The sequence below is a fragment of the Pan troglodytes genome, chromosome 1 (assembly GCF_028858775.2).
Source record: "Pan troglodytes isolate AG18354 chromosome 1, NHGRI_mPanTro3-v2.0_pri, whole genome shotgun sequence".
Lineage (NCBI taxonomy): Eukaryota > Metazoa > Chordata > Mammalia > Primates > Hominidae > Pan > Pan troglodytes.
This window is the reverse complement of record NC_072398.2, coordinates 170,383,787-170,404,763: the sequence shown is the minus strand read 5'-3', so window position 1 is coordinate 170,404,763 and position 20,977 is coordinate 170,383,787. Positions and strand designations below refer to the sequence as shown.

Sequence of the window (20,977 nt, the reverse complement as noted above, 5' to 3'; positions counted from 1 at the left end):
GCATTAATCTACTGGAGCTACCATAAAAAATACCACATGCTGAGTGGCTTAAATAATAAAAATTTATTTTCTCACCATTCTTGAGGCTGGATGTCCTAGATCAAAGTCCAGCAGAACTCAGTTTCTGGTAGACGCACTCGTCCTGGCTTGCAGACATCCCCTTTGTCTTCACATAGTATATTAGTCCATTCTTGCAGTGCTATAAAGAAGTACCTCAGACTGGGTAATTTATAAAGAAAAGAGGCTTAATTGGCTCATGGTTCTGCAGACTGTACAGGAAGCATGATGATGGAATCTGCTCTGCTTCCAGGGAGGCCACAGGAAACTTACAGTCATGCCAGAAGGTGAAGAGGGAATAGGCATGTCACATGGCCAGAGCAGGAGCAAGAGAACGTGAAGGGGGAAGTGCTACACACTTTTAAATGACCAAATATCATGAGAACTCACTATTGTGAAGACAGTACCAAGGGGGATGGTGCTAAACCATTCATGAGAAACCTGCCTCCATGACCCAATCTCCTCCCACCATGCCTCACCTCCAATATTGAAGATTACATTTTGACATGACATTTGGTTGGAGGCAACATCCAAACTGTATCACATGGCCTTCTTTCTGAATGCACACAGACAGAGACATGTTCCAGTATCTCTTCCTCTTCTAAAAAGTGCAACAGCTCTATCAGATTAGGGCCCCACCCTTATGACCTCATTTAAACTCTACCATCTGCTTATGACCCTATCTCCAAATACATTCACATTGGTTGTTAGGGTTTCACATATGATTCTGGGGGTGGGAGAAGGTACAAACATTTAGTCCTTAATACATGGGTTATCAAAAAGACTCCTTTTCAAATGTTATCTTTTTTATCATTAACAGAAATCACATGCCACTTCATATTAAAATTATTATATTTTTGCCTGGTTTAAAATGTTAGCTTTTGGGGAATGAAAGACACTGGGGTCTACTTGAGGGTGGAGGGTGGGAGGAAGAAGAGAAGCACAAATAATAACTATTGGGTACTGGGCTTTTTGCGTGGGTGATGAAATCAGCTGTACAACAAACCCCTGTGACACAAGTTCACCTATGTAACAAACCTTCACATGTACCCCCGAACCTAACATAAACCTTTAAAAAAATGAAATGAAATATCAGCTTTTTAGCCAATAAACATATGAAAAAATGCTCAGCATCACTAATCATTAGGGAAATCCAAATCAAAACCACAGTGGAATACCATCTCGCACCAGTCCGAATAGCTATTATTAAAAAGTCAAAAATAAAAGCTGTTGGTGAGGATGCAAAGTAAAGGGAATGCTTATACACTGTTGGTGGGTATGTAAATTAGTTCAGCCACTTTGGAAATTTCTCAAAGAACTATAAATAAAACTATCATTCAACCCAGCAATCATATTATTGGGTATATATCCTACAGAAAATAAATCATTCTGCCAAAAAGACACATGCACTCATATGTTGTTCACTGCAGCACAGTACTATTCACAACAAGAAAGATATGGAATCAACCTAGATGCCCATCAATGATGGATTAGATTAAGTAAATTTTGTACATGTACACCATGGAATACTATTCAGCCATAAAAAGAATGAAATCATGTACTTTACAGCAATATGGATGCAGCTGTAGTTATCCTAAATGAACTAACACAAAAGCAGAAAATCAAATACCACATCTTCTGACGTATAAGTGGAAACTAAACAATAGGTACATACAGACATAAAGATGGAAACAATAGACACTGGGGACCCCAAAAGGGGAGAATAAGGGAGAATAGAAACGGTTGAAAAGCTATTTATTGTGTACTGTGTTTACTATTTGGTTGGTGGGTTCCATAGAAGCCCAAATCCCAGCATGATACAATATATTTATGTAACAAACCTGCACATGTACCATCTGAATCTAAAATTTAAAAAAATTTTTTTGAAAAAATAAAAAATAAAATGTCAGCTTTTCAAAGAAGTCTCCTCTGCTGCCCACTCAGGACTAATCCCTACCCTCTCCTTGCACCTACTGGAACCCTCCTCTCCAGTAGTACTTAATTCATTATCGTATGTCTGTCTGTCTTAGGAAGAATGAAGATTTCTCTGAGTCAAAAGACATGTTTTTCTCTCAATTTTATATAACCATATTATTGAGGATTCTCAATATGATGTGGTAAAAACACAAATATATTTTCTTTTTTTGCCATTAACACCTTCAGCCACATTCTGACAAATCATCCTTCCCAATTTCTTTGCAATATCTTAGGTAGATTTTATCATTTCTAGTCATTTTTCATTACTAAATGTACAACTTAAAACTTTAATCTCAAAATTGATTGCAAACTCATCCATTCCCTCTTTTCCCAGCAGAAGTCTTGTGCTGTGATGCTGGCTTATCAGAAAAAAGGATCAGAGATGAGGCTGTGTAGACTTAGCTATGAGATTTATGCAGGCCAACCACATGAATTCACACAGGATATGCAATGCTCAACCCTAGGGAGCAAGATTCATATGGTATACCATGTTAACCACTCTCCCTATAGTTGTCCAGTACACAATTTCCACAACCATATAAGAAAGCTCTGAATTGCATATGCAAATCTTATATGCATAACTGTATAAGAAAGCCCTGTAGTCTTACATTTGCTCTTCCAAGTATAATTATTCCAGAGTTTAATAAAGATCCAAAAATAGTAGAGGAAATCAAAGTCTTCTTGTATAAATGGTTACCTTATAGAAAAGGGACACTATCTTTGATCTTATCTATGCTATAGACTGAATGTTTTTGTTCCCCCAAAGTTCTTAAATTAAAATTTAATCACCATCATGATGGTACTAGAAGTGAGAGCTTTAGGAGGGCTCTGCCCTCATAAATAGGATGAGTGCTCTAATAAAAGCAACCCCAGGGAGCTCCCTGGGACCCTCAGCTATGTTGAGGACAAAGCAAGAATATGGCTGTCTGTGAACCAGGTAGCAGGCCCTCATCAGACACCAAATCTGCTGGTGCTTTAACCTAGGACATCCCAGCCTCCAGAAATGTGAGAAATTTATCTGTTGTTTATAAGCCACCCCATCTGTGGTAGTTTGTTATGGCAGCCCAAATGGATTAATACACCCTGATTTTGTCTGTTTATCTTCTCCTGGTGATGTCTACAAATAATTACAACAATTACAAGTATAATTATAATAATTTATTAGATAATGTTTCTGGAAAACTCATCACCATATTTCATAAATTCTAATATATGTTCTTTCAGGCATCAACATTTCTGAAATAGCAATGTGGTTTTCAATAAATGATATGTCATGGTTTTATTGTAAGCATTTTCCCCTCTCTTAGCAGTACATAAACCCCATTGTCAGTATTAGATGGATCAACGAGACAGAAAATTAACAAGGATATTCAGGAATTCAACTCAGCTCTGGACCAAGCAGACCTAAGAGACATCTACAGAACTCTTCATTTCAAATCAACAGAATATACATTCTTCTCAGCACCACATTGCACTTATTCTAAAACTGACAACATAATTGGAAGTAAAACACTCCTCAGCAAATGCAAAAGAACAGAAATCATAACAAACAGTCTCTCAGACCACAGTGCAATAAAATTAGAACTCAGGATTAAGAAACTCACTCAAAACCACACAACTACATGGAAACTGAACAACCTGCTCCTGAATGACTACTAGGTAAATAACGAAATTTAGGCAGAAATAAACAAGTTACTTGAAACCAATGAGAACAAAGACACAAGGTACCAGAATCTCGGGAACACAGCTAAAGCAGTGTTTGGAGGGAAATTTATAGCACTAAATGCCCACAGGAGAAAGAGGAAAGGTCTAAAATTGACACATTAACATCACAATGAAAAGGACTAGAGAAGCAAGAGCAAACAAATTCAAAAGCTAACAGAAGACAACAAATAACTAAGATCAGAGCAGAACTGAAAGAGATAGAGACATGAAAAACCTTTCAAAAAAATCAATGAATCCAGGAGCTGTTTGTTTGAAAATATCAACGAAATAGATAGACCTCTAGCCAGACTAATAAAGAAGACAAGAGAGAAGAATCAAATAGACACAATAGAAAATGATAAAGGGGATATTGCCACTGATCCCACAGAAATACAAGCTACCATTAGAGAATACTATAAACACCTCTATGCAAATAAACTAGAAAATCTAGAAGAAATGGATAAATTCCTGAACACATACACCCTCCCAAGACTAAACCAGGAAGAAGTCAAATCCCTGAATAGACCAATAACAAGTTCTAAAATTGAGGCAGTAATTAATAGCCTACCAACCAAAAAAATTCTAGGACCAGACAGATTCACAGCAGAATTCTACCAGAGGTAGAAAGAGCAGCTGGTACCATTCCTTCTGAAACTATTTCAAACAATAGAAAAACTCATTTTATGAGGCATGCATCATCCTGATACCAAAACCTGAGAGAGACACAACAAAAAAAGAAAATTTCAGGCCAATATCCCTGATGAACATCAATGCAAAAATTCTCAATAAAATACTGGCAAACCAAATCTAGCACCACATCAAAAAGCTTATCCACCATGATCAAGTCGGCTTTATCCCTGGGATGCAAGGCTGGTTCAACATACGCAAATCAATAAATGTAATCCATCACATAAACAGAACCAATGACAAAAGCCACACGATTATCTCAATAGATGCAGAAAAGGCCTTTGATAAAATTCAACACCCCTTCATGCTAAAAACTTTCAATAAACTAGGTATTGATGGAACATATCTCAAAATAATAAGAGCTATTTATGACAAACCCACAGCCAATATCATACTGAATGGGCAAAAGCTGGAAGCATTCCCTTTGAAAACCAGCACAAGACAGGGATGCCCTCTCTCACCACTCCTATTCAACATAGTATTGGAAGTTCTGGCCAGGGCAATTAGGCAAGAGAAAGAAATAAAGGGTATTCAAATAGGAAGAGAGGAAGTAAAATTGTCTCTGTTTGCAGATGACATGATTGTATATTTAGAAAACCCCATCATCTCAGCCCAAAATCTCCTTAAGCTGATAAGCAACTTCAGCAAAATCTTAGGATACAAAATCAATGTGCAAAAATCACAAGAATTCAAATACACCAATAATAGACAGAGAGCCAAATCATGAGTGAACTCCCATTCACAATTGCTATAAAAAGAATAAAATGCCTAGGAATACAACTTACAAGGGATGTGAAGGACCTCTTCAAGGAGGACTACAAACCACTGCTTAAGAAAATAAGAGAGGACGCAAACAAATGGCAAAACATTCCATGCTCATGGATAGGAAGAATCAATATCATGAAAATGGCCATACTTCCCAAAGTAATTTATAGATTCAATGCTATCCCAATCAAGCTACCACTGACTTTCTTCAGAGTTAGAAAAAACTACTTTAAATTTCATATGGAAGCAAAAAAGAGCCCATATAGCCAAGACAATCCTAAGCAAAAACAACAAAGCTGGAGGCATCACACTACCTGACTTCAAACTGTACTACAAGGCTACAGTAACCAAAACAGCATGGTACTGGTACCAAAACAGATACATAGACCAATGGAACCGAACAGAGGTCTCAGAAATAATGCCGCACATTTACCACCACCTGATCTTTGAAAAACTTGACAAAAACAAGCAACGGAGAAAGGATTCCCTATTTAATAAATGGTGTTGGAAAAACTGGCAGAAGATTTCAAAATTCAAAAGCTAGCAGAAGACAAGAAATAACTAAGATCAGAGCAGAACTGAAGGAGAGAGAGACATGAAAAACCTTTCAAAAAAATCAATGAATCCAGGAGCTGGTTGTTTGAAAAGATCAACAAAATAGATAGACCTCTAGCCAGACTAATAAAGAAAACTGAAACTGGACCCCTTCCTTACACCTTATACAAAAATTCACTCATGATGGATTAAATATTTAAACATAAGACCTAAAACCATAAAAACCCTAGAAGAAACCTAAGCAGTACCATTCAGAGCATAGGCATGGGCAAACACTTCATGACTAAAACACCAAAAGCAATGGCAACAAAAGCCAAAATTGACAGATGGGATCTGATTAAAGGAAAGAGCTTCTGCACAGCAAAAGAAACCATCATCAGAGTGAACAGGGAACCTACAGAATGGGTGAAAATTTTTGTAATCTATCCATCTGACAAAGGGCTAATATCCAGAATCTACAAAGAACTTAAACAAATTTACTAGAAAAAAACAAACAACCCCATCAAAAAGTGGGCAAAGAATATGAACAGACACTTCTCAAAAGAAGACATTTATGCAGCCAGCAAACATGAAAAAAAGCTCAACATCACTGGTCATTAGAGAAATGCAAATCAAAACCACGATGAGATACCATCTCACACAGTTAGAATGGTGATCATTAAAAAGTCAGGAAACAACAGATGCTGGAAAGGATGTGGAGAAATAGGAACGCTTTTACACTGTTGATGGGAGTGTAAATTAGTTCAATCATTGTGGAAGACAGTGTGGTAATTCCTCAAGGATCTAGAACAAGAAATACCATTTGACCCAGCAATCCCATTACTGGATACATACCCAAAGGATTATAAATCATTCTACTATATAGATACTTCACACACATAAGTTTATTGCAGCACTGTTCACAATAGCAAAGACTTGAAACCAATCGAAATGCCCATCAACAATGATAGACTGGATAAAGAAAATGTGGCACATATACACCATGGAATACTATGCAGCCATAAAAAAGGATGAGTTCATGTCCCTTGCAGGGACTTGGATGAAGCTGGAAACCATCATTCTCAGCAAACTAACACAAGAACAGAAAACCAAACACCACATGTTCTCATCATAAGTGGGAGTTGAACAATGAGAACACATGGACACAGGGAGGGGAACATCACACACTGGGGCCTGTCAGGGAGTGGGGAGCTAGTAGGGGATAGCATTCGGAGAAATACCTAACGTAGATGGGTTGATGGGTGCAGCAAACCACCATGGCATGTGTATACCTATGTAACAAATCTGCACATTCTGCACATGTATCCCAGAACTTAAAGTATAATAAAAAGAAAAAAAAAACGTGGGGAACTGGGATCTTTGTCCTCAGTGCAGACTCTATTCATAATTCTGGCACATAATTTGTGCTTCAATTTAATGAGCAACTTGCCAGTATTTGAATGGTTTCAAGGTTTTCAATAGAAATTTAGGATCCTATATGATGTTGCTCTTACATAACTGGAAAACCCTGCCTTCCTGCACATTTCCCAGTATATCTTGTCTCATGATCTTTGTTCATGCTATTCCTGTGTCTGGAATTCACTTTCCAAGCAATCCCTTTCTCCATATCTTAGCTAACGCCTTGGATCCCCAACAGGATTAACTTTCCCTGCTCAGAGCAACAACATTCAGTAACCAATCGATACTCTGTCGCATTAGTTTTTTGTCAATCTGAAATATTGTGTAGCGGAGTCAAACCTCCCTTTTAAAGAACCTGCTGTGGGGAGTGTATTTGACTGGCAGCCTACTGTTGCCACACTTTGGAATTTGATGTGATATTGATTTGGCTGTGATGCCATACTTCCTCTAAGCTGCTCTTAGCCACTGACTGAGCATGGTAGGAGAGATATGAGATTCAGGTCTTTAATGCTCCCAAACAGGACTTTTCTAATGGGCAACTTTTGCGTGGCAACTCCCAATCAGCCTAGCGAAATCCCACTCAAAGATGTGCCCTGTCTGAGGCTCTTCCTGCCTGAGGCTCTTCCTGCCCAATCTTTCTTCCTCTCCCTTCATAGTAGTTGTATCTGACTCACAGTCTAAATGTTTCTCCTGCCTTTTGCTTCCTCCCTTTTTACCTTTCGTTAGCATTTCCCGCAATAAATCTCTTGCACATCTAATTGTCTGATTCTCAGAGGACCCACACTGACTGCCTGGCAGAGTAGGAAGTGTTCAACAATCTGAAGACTGCATAGAGTTTTGTCTATAAAATACAATTAACTCCTGAGAAGAATAAGATGTATATCTGTTTTCAAATTTGACATTGATAACCACTCACTACCTTCTTCTTGAAGTCCCTCCCTCAACTTCTGAGTCAACTGGGATCTATAGAGAATTATGAGTAAGATTTCAGGGACTTCACGGACCTTCTGAAACTTACCCATTAAGAGCCTCTGGTCTGCAAGACAAGGTCAAAATTCTTAATGTGGCTTTTCAAACACCCACTAAGCAGCCCCAGCCTACCTCTAGCCATACTGAAGTGCTTGGGTTTCCTGGGGATGCCAGGCTGTTTCTCATCCTCCTGCCTCTGCACTTGCTGTTCCCTAACCTGAAATTCCTACTTGTCTCCTTGCCCTTTGCCCTAACTCACACTGGCTATTGACCTGGAAAATCCCTACTCCTCTTCCAAGAGTCAGCTAAAACAACTGCACCACTTCAAAATCTTTTCCATGTCCCCAGCACAAGCACAAAACTTCTTTGTGCCGCCTGCCCCCTTACTCTGTCCACAGCTCTGTGATAAATTTAAATGTATTTTTCTTATGTGGCTTCCAAAACAGTGGTCTCCTTGAAGGCAGGAGCTGTTGTACTTTTCTTGGCTTCCCAGCACCTAGTACAGGGCCTGTCCCACAGTGGACACTCAATAAGAGTGTTGTTCTTGCTGTTGTTGCTGTTGTTGTTACTTTCAATCTATGAATACCCACACTGAATGCTGCACCCAACCAGCGGTTTGACCTTATGGGCTCACAAAACAACTCTGAGCCTCAGTGTTTTCTTCCGTAAAGAAGGGATAATAATAATGATGACTTCTGGGAAGTGCTATCACAAAGATCATGAATACAAACACAATGGAGGCATTTCAGTCCTTGCTTACTGGCCCTTTCCAGTTCAGCACTGTTGATGATGCCCTCCTTCTGAACACTCTCTGTTCTCTATTCCTTTTGTATTTCTCTTACTTTATTTCATTATAGTCACCAAGTCACCCAAGTCAAAACCTGGGTGTGATCTTTGAGTCCGCCCTCCCCCTCATTCACTAGTTTCAATCAATTACCTATCAAGTCCTGTACCTTTTGCCATCTGAATAGTTCCTCTACTTTCCCACTGATTGTGGACTAGTTTAGGTCACCATCACCCCCTGGGGCTATTACAATATTATATCAACAAATAACTAGTCTCTCTGCATCTGACCCTCATGCCCTCCAATCCATTCTCTACACCAATGGCATAAATCTGACCATGTCACTCTGCCACTGAGAATACTTCATGACTTCCTGATGCCTAATAATGTATAACTTTTAATGAATGCTTGCTTGCTCCATGGCTAGCAATAAAAAAGTTGGGTAGGCATCATTATTATTCCTATGATGTGAATGAGGAATTTGAAGCACAGGAAGGATAACAATGAGCAACTTGCCAATGTTTGAATGGTTTCAAGGTTCTCAATAGAAATTTAGGATCCTATATGACGTTGCTCCTACTTAACTGGAAAACCCTGCCTTCCTGCACATTTCTCAGTATATCTTGCCTCAGGGTCTTTGTTCATGCTATTCCTGTGCCTGGAATTCACTTTCCAAGCAATCCCTTTCTCCATATCTTAGCTAATGCCTCAGATCCCCAACATGATTAAATCTTCCTGCTCAGAGCAACAACATTCACAGTACATATATTTGTCACTTATTTACCATGATACATAGAGATATAGATACAGATACAAATGTAAAGTTATGCACCTCTCTCTCCTGGCATAGACAGACTGATAATTATGGATGATAATAGCAGTACTTATAATGCTAACTGCCAATAACGATATATTAAAGAACTAAATGACACAACCTAGAAATGTGCATAAATTAACTCCCAAGAAGGTGAACTTTAACCAGTGAGATAAAGAAAGGAATCAAGCAAGTAAAATGTCTCTCCTTCTGTCCTCTCTGGGAGTGCTCTGAAACCTGGGCTCTTTGTACATCCTGCTGAGAAATGTTTCATGGGGCCAAGTGGACCCAACTGCTGAGAGATCTGAGGTCAATATTTATGGTGTTTGTGAAGCAACCGATGATGAGTAACACATCACCTTGCCTTGCTTCCCAACTTCCAGAATATGGAATATGTACTGAATCAAAAAAAAAACTATACATGGCACTGAATCTACAATAGCTACAGTGTATGGGTCAGGTATCAAGGGGTGAAAGTAAGTATGCCCACTCTCACATCCAGGGACCTACTTGCAAGATTGTGCTTCCTTCTCCCACAACTTTGTTCTTGAGTATAGGGTACACATCCACCAGAGAATTAAATAATGGTTCCACTAAACTGGAAACACTGTAATTATGACGTGCCTACTTTAAGCACATCTTTTCAGTGGAACTGTAGGCAAAGAAAGAAGTTACTATGTCATAAACGCAGCAGGGAAGATTATATGTGGAACTCAGGCAATTCACTGAAGGGTCTTTTAATATTTCCATGCTAACTAATAATCATCAATGGGCAATGACAGTAACCACAAACCCAACCAGAGTTGGGCAAGTAAGGGCTTATTTCCATCAGGAATGAGGGTCTGTCTTATCCCAACAGGCAACTAACTGGACTAACTGAAATATTGGCCAATGGTGAGGGAAATCTAAAATGATAAAGGATGGAGATAATAAATGTCATTCACGGCCTCAGCATCAGTTTCAGCAGCAGAAACTATACTTTGTTTCTGTAACCTTCGTGGCTTAAGTCTTGCAGACAACAAATGACAAACAATCTAGAGGAGGATTCTACCAGTGATTGGACCTGTTCTTCCCTCTTTGGGAAGGAATAAGAACACCAAAAAAAAAAAATACTCGGGGGAGACCCCATATTGTAGTACAAGAGCCAGAAATAAGAGGGCAAGGGGGGTTTGGAATGGCCCTGGAGGGGAACAGATGCGACATCTTGGGTCAGCTTTAGATGGGCTTCACCCATCTCAGAGGCCTTTGGATATTTGTTTTGCATTGGCATTGTTGTATTGACACACTTAGTACAGGTCAGTGTGGTTCTACCAAATGAAGCTAAACACATACTTGCTCAGGAAAGCTGGACTCTCTTTTATAACAGACACCACACAACCAGGCTGACCAGCCATGTGTCCAGTGTTTCTGTCTCTCCAGCCATTTCTGCCCTTAGATCAAACACCCTACCACAGAATTCAGGAGCTAGTTTCCCAAAAGCCACTCAGGAAGCCAAATAATGTACCTGGAAAGCGCAGAGGAATTGATATCTTTGGGGGCAAAGTTTGAATAGTAGGGAAAACGAAAAGATTGGAGAGAGCCAAACAGATAAACTCCCTCTTCCTTCGTCTTCTCAAGTACTGTTCTGTGGTGTGCTTTCTCTTTACAGCCTCTCCAAAGGCATTCTGCAAGGCCAAACACGCACCTCCAACAAGCTATTTGCTGAGTACATCACACTGCACTGCTTCCTATACTTCCCTGACTCAATTTCTTTTCCCCCATTTTTATTGCCCTATCTTTACAGCTCCCAGATAGAGCATCAGCAGTTAATCTTGGCCCAGATGCTATTTTCTGGGGGACCATGGAAAAGGCAGATATAACAACAAGAACAACAATATGAAATTATTATTATTATTATAGCAAAACTTACTTTTATTGGGTCCTACTCTGTGCCAAGCACTGTTCTATACATTAACTCATGTACTCCATTAATAGCAGGAGTCATGGCTTATTAATCTTTGTAACCCCAGTACACAGCACATAACAGGGCAGATGGTAGGTAGTCTCAGAAAATGTCTGAGAAATAATACATGTCTCCATAACAGAGCTTTGAAGCTAGTCATTTGCAAGACCTCCATTTTAATTTAGCTGCATTTCTCAAAACCAGTCCTAGTGAGCACTTACCAGGCACCAGAAATTTCCACATATTTTGTCTCATTTAGTACCCAAAATTGTCTTGTAATATAACATTATAATATGTTCTATAGGTGATAAAACTGAAACCAGTGGAGGTAGAATTTAATCTCAGAATGGACATTTACTTACCCTAAGTTAGAAAACAATATTAAATAAATTATTTAACAAGTCTGAGCCTTTTAAATGGTGATATTAACAAGAAGTGCCCTACTTTCTTAAATGGCTATTGGCAGGGTGAAAAGTGAATTGTTCTACAGGTGCCAATTTCCAAATATTGATGAGGAAATTCAGGCTCAAAATATTAAAAGCCTTGCTGAGTGTCCTACAAATTTCATAGTACACACAGGGGAATTTTCTCTGAATCGACTGCCAGAACAATTTATATTATACCTTATCGTGGATCTTGGGTAAAAGTAGAGAACAGATTTCAGATGTCCTCATTCTACCCGTCTGTGTCCCCACAACACATTTCCAAAAACAGCAGGTAGGAGTACAGCAGGCAGGATTCCCTTTAGGGACTGCATACCATGACAACTTTCAAGAGACCGGAGCACAGGGGATTATCAGTTTGCCAATGTGAAAACAAAGCTTTACTTATTAATAAGTCCTTGGCACTTGATAATTTTCCCAGGGCTTTAATTTCTGTTAATGGTTAGTTTGTAAGTTTAATAATATATCTTAGATAAAAGAAAAAGGTGCGTGTGCAGACAATGCGGCAATGTCTACTTTTAAAGCAAAACAATATTTGGGTTGTTGAGTAGAGTCAGAAAGGGAGCCAAGGATAATAGTGAACAGCAACAACAAATCCTGTCCACTTAGTAACTTCAGGGTTCAGGTTAGGGACACAATGTAGGATTCTATGTCAGAGATGTGGGAGCAGCACTTACGCACATGGCCAGACTCTTGCACTTCTAAGCAATATGTTCTTCCCTGAGACTATCAGCGGTGGTTTAGCATGGGTTAAAGGAAGATGATCTTTTCTTTTTCTTTTTTCTTAACATTTTAATTAACATAAAATAATGATTATTTATATTTTTGAGGGTATAGTGTGATGTTTTGTACACATTGTGAAATGACTATATCAAGCTAATTAATATGTCTATCCTCTCACACACTTAATTTTTGGGGGAGAACATTTAAAATCTACTCTCAGCAATTTTCGAATATACGTTATCATTAACTATAGCCACCACGCTGTACGTTAGATCTCCAAAACTTATTCCCCCTATCTAATGGAAACTTTGTATCCTTTGACAAGCACCTCCCCATTCCCCTGAGTCCCCATCTGCTGGTAACCACCATTCTACTTTCTGCTTCTGAGTTTGATTTTTTTAGATTTCACATATAAGTAAGACCATGCAGTATTTGTGTTTCTGTGCCTGGCTTATTTCACATAGCATAATTTTCTCCAGGTTCATTCATGTTGTTGCAAATGACAGAATATCTTCTTTTTTAAGGCTGAACAGTATTCTATTTTGCATATATACCACTTTTTTAATGTATTAATCTGTGGATGGACACTGATCTTGGCTATCGTGAATCATGCTGCAATGAACATGGACATGAAGTTATCTCTTTGGGATACTAATTTAATTTCCACTGGAAGCCCAAAAGTGGGCTTGCTGGATCATATGCTAACTCTATTTTCAATTGTTTGAGGAACCTCCATACTGTTTTCCTTAATGGTTGTACTAATTTACATTTCCACCGACAATGTGGAAGGTTCCTTTTTCTCCACATCCTTACCAATACTTGTTATCTTTCATCTTTTTTATAATAATTATCCTAACAGGTGTGAGATGATGTTTCATTGTGGTTTTGATTTGCATTTCCCTGATAATTAGTGATGTTCAGCATTTTTTCATATACCCACTGGCCTTTTGTATGTCTTCTTTTGAGAAATGTCTATTCAGATCATGTGCCCATTTTTAAACTTTGATCTGGTTATTTGTTTTATTGTCAATTTGTTGAATCCCTTATATATTTTGGATATTAACCCATTATCAAACGTATGATTTGCAATTTTTTTTTTTTTTTTTTTTTGAGACAGGTTCTGGCACTGTCACCCAGGCTGGAGTGCTGTGGCACGATCTTGGCTCATTGCAACCTCCACCTCCTGAACTCAAACAATCCTCCTGCCTCCGCCCCCCAAGTACCTAAGACTACAGGTGTGTGCCATCAAGCCCTGTTAATTTTTGTATTTTTTGTAGAAATGGGGTTTTGCCATGTTTCCCAGGCTGGTCTCAAACTCCTGAACTCAAGCAATTTACCTGCTTTGGCCTCCCAAAGTGCTGGGGTTACAGACATGAGCCACTGCTTCCGGCCAGGTTTGCAAATATTTTCTTCTAATTCATAGGTTGTCTCTTCACTGCGTTAATTGTTTTCTTTTCTGTGTAGATGCTTTGTTTTTGGTGCAATCCTCTTTGTCTATTTTTGCTTTTGCTGCCTTTGCTCTTGGGGTGATATTGAAAAGCCCTTGCCCAGACCAAAGGAATGAAGGTTTTCCCTTATGTTTTCTTTTAGTAGTGTTACAGTTTCAGGTCTTCCATTCAAGTCTTTAATCAATTGTGAGTTTATTTTTGCATATGGTATAAGAAAAGGGTCCAATTTCATTCTTCTGCAAGTGGATATCCTGTTTTCCCATCAGCGTTTATTGAAGAGACTAACTTTTCCCCATTACATGTTCTTGGGGAAATAATACATTATAACACCTTTGTAAAAAATCATGACTATATACATGTGGGTTTACTTCTGGGCTCCTTATTCTGTTTCATTTGTTGCTATGTCTGGTTTTATGCCAGTATCATGCTGTTTTGCTCACTGTAGCTTTGTAACATATTTTGAAATCAGGTAGTATGATGGCCTCCAGATTTGTTGTTTTTGCTCAAGATGGCTTTGGCTAGTAGAGGATTTTTATGGTACCATGCAAATTTTAGGATTGGTTTTTTTTCTATTTCTGTTAAAAATATCATTGGATTTTTTTAATTGGAATTTTGATAGAGATTGCATTGAATCTATAGATTGCTTTGGATAGTATGGACATTTTAACAATATTAATTCTTCCAATCCATAAACATAAGATATCCTTCCATTTATTTGTATCTTCTTCAATTTCATTCATCATCATTCATTTTATAGCTTTTAGTATATAGACCTTTAACCTCCTTAGTTAAATTTATTTATAGGTATATTTTGATGCTATTATAAATGGGATTATTTTCTTAATTTCTTTTTAAGATGCTTCGTTTTTAGTGTACAGGAATGCTACCGGTTTTGTATGTTGATTTTGTGTCCTACAACTTTACTGAATTTGTTTATTAGTTTTATCAGGTTTTTTTGGTGGAGGGTTTTCTATATATAAGGGTTTTCTATATATAAGATCATGTTGCCGGCAAAGACCATTTAACTTCTTCCTTTTTTATTTAAATGCCTTTTATTTATTTTTATTACCTAATTGCTCTGGCTAAGAAAAATGTGCTCTTGAAGCATAACATTTAGAATGTATCTGTGGTCACAGAGTGGGATCTTGGCATGTCTCGTCAATAAATGGTGTTGAGAGGAAACTGGAATTCAAGAAGTCCTCCGTAATTTTTACAGTCCTATGCAATTGCAGAGCTAGAATTCGTAAAAGCTATAGTAACTTGAGCAAAACCACAGAGGTTAGGTTTTCCATATTTTGTTAGGCCCCATTTAGCTAAAGCATATCGTATGGGAGGTATGCCTGGAAATGTCGCTTTTGGTAAAATTGCAAGAGGACTTTGAATGCTTTGTGGGCATTTGTGAATGTTCAGGAGGCTATGGGAAATTAATTAAGATTCTTGACAAATGAAATAACATGACTTGAAATTTACTTCAGAAAAATTAATCCTGCCACACTGTGTAGGTTGAATTGCAGTAAAAAAAAATGCAAATAAATGGGACAAGCAATTAAAAAGATGATTATAGTAGCTCAGAAAAAGAAGAAATGAGACGTCCCAGGGATTTATTTATTCTCAGTTCTCAGACTGTGTTATGGAACTTTCAAGTTGCCAGGTAAGAGCCTTCCAAATAAAAAAGTAGGTGTCCTTGTCATTCCCAGGAATTCCCATGGTAAAAGGAAAAGACAAGTAATTCTAGATAAAGACATTTCTGGGGAGAGGAAAGAGAACTCTAGATCTCTGGGGCAGAGGCTGCTGAATACAATCTCATAAACATTTCCCCCTTCTCTCATTGTAATAGAAGCCTAAATTATTTGAGACAGCAATGAACCTAGCTAAAAGACTGCGTTTCCTATCCTCCTTGCACCTGACTGTGGTAAAATGAAAAAGATCTAAGTAATGAAAAGTGGTAGAAATAGCAGAAAAGCTGCTAAAGGAAACCGACTTGACTGGAAACTGGGCCCTTTTGTCCTATCCTCCTCCTTCCTGTTGCCAGCCTGGAACAATGATGTAATGTTCCAACTGCCATCTTGGACAATGAGGTGACCTTGAGAATGAAAGCAATATACTGATGGTGGTAAAGCAGAAAATGGCCCTGAACATCTTTTGCATGAGGGGCAAACTCCTCTCTTGTTTGAGTCACTATTGATTGTTTGGTATTTCCTATGAATATTATACACAGCTAAACCTAGTCTTAAGTAATATAGCCACTTTGCAAACGTAAACTTTGGGAGCCTGGGACTTAGAGTTAGACTTGACTCTCTTAAAGTAATTATTAATTTATTAAAATAAAGAATCCCAGAGATAGTAACTACTATAATCGCTCACTTCCTACAGGGGTCCAGCTATTAAATCTACTCTGTATAGCCTCCATCCAGATGGCATTATTTTCAATTGTTTCCTAAAATTCTGCACAACGTGCATCTTCCTTTTCATCCCTACCACCATTGCCTTAATTCAGTCTCTCTTCTTTTCTGTGCCTATTGACAGAAGCCTCCTCACTTGTTTCCCTGTCTCTAGTTTTATCCAGCCCTCACTCCACCCACATTGCCTACCTGTCTTCCACACTGACAACAAAATGCCATGTCCAAACCCAAAGCCAATTACATCATTTCTTACTTAAAACCTTTGTATGGCTCCAGATAACCTGGCACTGAATTTTTTTGTTTCAACTTTATCTCCCCATAATCTACTCCATATACTCCATTTCCCGTTTGCATCTCTTCTTAAACTCCTGAAGTCACACTGCCTCATGCCTCCTGTCTTTTCACTGGAATGCTCTTCCATCTCTTACCCACCTGGCTTGCCTTTGTTCATATTTAAAGACTGTGGAGGGTATCTAAGGCAGGAGTTCTCAAATGTTTTGGTCTCAGAGTCAGAGTCTACTCTTAAATATTATTGGGGACTGCAAGATGACTTGCTCATGTTATTTATATCTATTAATATTTACCGTGTAGAAATTTAAAATGAGAACAATTTTTACTATTTACATGAAATTCATTTTCAAATAACAGTAATATGTGCTAAAATATATAAAAATTTTTCATTTAAAAATATGTTTTCAAAAATTCATGAAAAACTGGCATTGCTTTACATTTTTGCAAATTTCTCTAACGTTTGGTTTCATAGGATACAGATTTTGATATCTGCATCTACATTCAATCTGTATTGCTATGTTGGTTTGGTTGAAGTATATGAAGAAAATTTGGAATAATTTGTGGGTATTAATTCAATCTGCACAAAAATTCAACAAGTGATAACCTCTTATTAGCTGCAATATGGAGTCTGAAACTATACTGATGAACTTTTTGTATTGTGTTACATTAAAACCCATTGGTCAACCTTAAATGAGCCTTTTATGTGTGATCTCTATAGCATCATGTGTGGGTCATTTGAAAAACACCCATTTACTGAGCCATGTAGATTATCCAAAAATTGATACATTGACCACACAATATCAAAAAAATTACATTTTTCACTGTCACCACAAATCTTTTCAGTAAAGGCTTTAAGTATTAGGAAACCATCAAATTCCCAGTGGCAGATTCCAAAATTATGATTTTTGTGTGAAAGCTCAAATTTTATCATGGCCAACAAATAGTGTTAGTTGTTTTCCTTAAATTAATATACTTTCTTTAGGAATATGTCTGCCTAACACCCAGATCTGAACAGCCATAGTTTTTCTATGTCATTCTTCCAAATAAAAAGATTTTTCTGTGAAAAAAGGCAGCTAGTTCAGCTTGCAACTAAATTACACAACTACTTTTCTTCAAGGCAGCCTTTGTACTTTAGTATGAGCAAAAAACCTTCATGGCACAACTACTTTGCCCCACAGATGTTAAAAAGGTGTTATACAGGGTTGATATTTAATAAAAGTAATATTTTTTACTGATTATTCGAGAGAATTCTTAAAGAGAACTGGCATTGTTTACTGTGAGTACACAGTATTAAAGAATACAATGACTACTTACATAATTTGGTACTGCTTATCATGCTCTGGCACCTGTAGTTTTACTTACCATTGTTTTTGCACCATCAATACAAATGGTAACAGAGTGAAAAAAAAGAAAATAATAGCTTAGGTTTATTAAGAAAAGTGTTTTGACCTCATGAACCCCCTAAAATGGCCTTGAGATCTTCAGGGGCTCAGGGACTATACCTTGAGAACCACTTGTCTGTGAGTCTAATCGTCCCCTCTTTGAGGAGTTGCCACCTTTCCACTCCTTTGATGAAGCTCCTGTGGAAGCTGCCCATTTCTAAGTAAGCCTGCCCCACCGCTACTTCTGACTGATTGGTCTCAGAGAGACCCAGTGAATCCTTTCCCCAGGAAATTTGGCCTTAGAACTTTGAAAAGTGGACAGTTCATCGAAGCAGCCTCTTTTAGTCTCTGAGGCTATGAGATATAAAGCTTTAGAATTGTCAGTGACAATACCTCCTGTCAAAGTGACCAAGAGACAGAGGAGACCATCTGCACTGAGTGAAACAGAGATGAGAAATGGAGAGAAATCAAATGTTAATGTTCAAATAAATGGACCCAGACTTTCCTTAGGTCCAGCCATGTTGCCATTCTTGATGTTAATACCCCAGAATCTCTACAATAAAAGCCCCTCTTTATATATTGTTTATATAAATTTATATATTGTTCACATAAATTTTCTGTTACTTAAAATTAAAAGCATCTGGCAAAAAAAATCGGCTCAAGAGACTCCTCATCTGTGAAGACTCCTTGACGCCATCCTCTAAGCAAAATTGATAATGTCAAATCAATTGGTTTGCCAAAATTAAAGCTAGCCCTCATCTTTAGTGTAGCACCTGCCTCACTGTAATCTCACTGTACTGTAATGGTTTCTCACTAGAATGTTCCCCCAATACACTACAAGCTCCAAGAAAGCAGTAAAAGTATAGGACTTTTTAAAAACTCAAATCTTAGCAAATTAAATATATAAACGGATAAATAGGGAAAACGAGACAGAGAAAGAAGGAAGGAATAAAAAGAGCACATTCACACAGACATAAAATCTTGTTATATTCCTTCCTGGCTGAGTCATTTTGGCTTTCTGAACCTGCACCAACCCACTTGCAAAATACCTAGGCCCCTAGGCTGAAGCTGAAATTCAGACACTTAAATGCCTTCACTAAGTAAAATTTTCCTAAGTTATGGAACTTTATCCTTGCTGGCTCAGTTTGAAACACTGATGTTATGGAAACTATATTTTTGGTCATTCCTATAGGAATCATGAAAATTGTGACAATTATAAAACTTTGTATTTATAAACAAAACTGTATAAATTGGAGGCATCCAAATAGACCCCACCCATCTTCCCCATTTAACTACTTAGTCAAGAAACTTGAAAATTAAGTCCAACAAACCATAAATATAATAACCAAATATAAATGTTATAACTCTCTGACAATCTTTTAATATTCATTTCCTCATCTGTAAAACAGGGAAAAATATCCGACAGAGTTGCCATAAAGGTTAAATGAGACAGTGTCTTTCTAGCAATGTACTAGCATGGGGTAAGCTAAGTCGATTATTTTACAAGCTTTTTCTTCTCTCTCAGAAACATTATGTACTTTAGGCTTCCTCTCAGGAAGTTCGGATTGAAATAACATTTATAGATGAGCTAAGTCAGAGGATTGGCCTAAATTCACATAGCTTAGTAACTGCCACTGCCGGGGGCCCAACGCGGGCTTCCTGACTCCACATCCTGCTCATCCATTACACCTGTGGTCTCTCACCTTCGGGCAAAGAGCGCTAAGATTTCAGTTCAAGTATTTTATTCTACCTTTGGGTATTTAAGCAAATGAATTTTGTAAAGAATTGAGAAAGAACTGAAAATAGCAGTGAACATTTGAAGGCATTATAAGGTGTGTAAAAGTAATAACAAGCAGATTTGAAATAACAAGACATGAATTTTGGTTGGTCACTGCCCTGACACCAGCTTGGCGAGTTGGGTAAGTCAGTTAAGCAAAAGGCACAGCAATTATGTTATGTGCAAAGCGGAATTTTTTTCTTGTCCTACAGGAAGAGGGAATGAATTCATTTTCTGAGCACCTATGTTCAGGCACTTCACAAGCATTATATTAATTAATTCTTATAACAGTCCTGCTCCGTGTGTATTATTATCCCTATTTTTTCTGACAAAAAATCTGGGGTCTAATAATTTAATTTGCCCAGGCTCACAGAATTAGTACCTGCGATTCCCACTACCCTAGACTATTCTACCTGCCTTAAAAGATCACTGTGAGATAAAATGAAATAAGAGATGAGAACAAACATGTCACACTGTCCAAAATGTGGTACTACTGGTGAATAGTCCTCAGCTGCGAAGTCAGTAAACTTGACTTTAAAGTTCTTACCTCTCCACTTACTATTAATAAGTGTACAGGTTTGTCAACATCACTTCACTTCTCTGAACCTCAGTTTTCTCAACAATAAATGGGGCACAAGATTACAGGCATCGATGCCTGCCTTACAGACTGTTAGGAGACTCCAGCAAGACAGCAATTGTAAAAACCCTTTGTGCTCTGTAGAGCCCTATACAAATGTGTGCTATTATTATTATTGCTATTACCATTATTATTACACCATGTTCTTTGGGCAAGACATTTATGTTAAACTGACACAGCACATAATTGGAGTGCTCAAGTTAAATAAATGAAGTCAGCTGT

General features: G+C 37.9%; 1 long non-coding RNA gene across 1 annotated transcript in view; it reads right to left on the bottom strand.

Annotated features, from left to right (window-relative positions):
- Positions 1-20,718, bottom strand: part of LOC129143805 (uncharacterized) — a 79,746-nt gene extending 59,028 nt beyond the window's left edge. Inside the window, exon 1 of the long non-coding RNA XR_008547699.2 lies at positions 76-20,718. This is a non-coding gene — a long non-coding RNA (uncharacterized LOC129143805). The remainder of the gene's footprint in view (positions 1-75) is intronic.
- Positions 20,719-20,977: the final 259 nt, after the last annotated feature.